Here is a 1,238-nt window from a genome sequence, read left to right on the forward strand (position 1 = left end):
TGCTGGGTAATGGCTACAGCATCAGTGCATGTGCAGAGGAGCTGCCAGGATTGGGACATATCCCATTTAAAGCCTTTGTAGTTTGAATATCTGAACCAGGGCAGGGGAGAGGAGGACGAGTCCCTCTGTGCAGGAGGGGAGATCTATAAATGATCACAGGCAGGTGGAATAGAAGAGCTCAGTAATGTTAAAATTGTGCTGAAGAATGGAAGAAAAGGTGAGAAGGACATCTTGCAGGCTGACAAGATGGGTAGGGAGAAGACTGCATGTTGAACAAAGAGAGAAAATCCAGTCACAAAGGACACTCCTTGGTGTGGGGGGAGTTGAGTGCCAGGCCTTCAGGTTACCTGAGATGTGGAAGCAGCTCAAATCACTAAACATCATGGAGAACTTGCAGTTCATAGATTTCTCTTTCATTTTCATGCTTTTTAATACTAATTTCTGTAATCAAATGTCATTCATAATACTTTTATAGCATACATTTCCTTTTTCTTCTGAAGTTTATCTCTTATCAAAGTGAAATCCCTCCTGACATAGATTAGTTAGTGACCAACCAGTAAGCTATGGCTTCAGGAACCCCACATGGTATAAAGGGAGTTAAAAAACAAAAAAAACCCTAAACTTTCATTCTGTTTCTTAGGGGAAGAGCCACACATACAACTGCACATATATCTACAAAGGAGTGGAACTCTTAGAAGCTTTGATGACCTCTAGCTAAAGTTGCTGCTGTTTCTAGTAAGAATTCTACACAAATATCAGTTTATCAATAGGCCTTTATCTGCACAAAACCCTTCTAGAAAATCTTTTACTTGTGTCATTTTTCATATTATGCCAATCTTGTTTCCAGCTGTGCTGGCAAGATGCAAGTTTTCCCAGTTTTCAGAAACTTGATGGGGAAATATTTCAGTCGTGATTTTCACATCAAACAGATTTAATAATTGAAAAATAATTTAAAAGAAAATAAGTAGCTTTAGTCAACTAGGCAAGTTCATCACTTTAACAAACATATTTTTTTATTTCAGTTCATAATTTTTGCGTGTGGAATTGTCTATTGGGAGATAGGCTAAAATAACTGGATTTTATGCCTTCAAAAATTTCACTGAGTAACTCAGGAAGATGCCATGCAGAGAGCGTCCTTTGAGAAACTGTAATTATTTCCTGAGGTCTCTCTGTTAACCTTTAAAGCTTCATCCAGGGGTTTAGAAGCATACAGAAAAGCTCCAAGAAAAAATAGTTCA

This window comes from Cyanistes caeruleus, chromosome 3 (genome assembly GCF_971803275.1).
Source record: "Cyanistes caeruleus chromosome 3, bCyaCae1.hap1.1, whole genome shotgun sequence".
NCBI classification, from domain to species: domain Eukaryota; kingdom Metazoa; phylum Chordata; class Aves; order Passeriformes; family Paridae; genus Cyanistes; species Cyanistes caeruleus.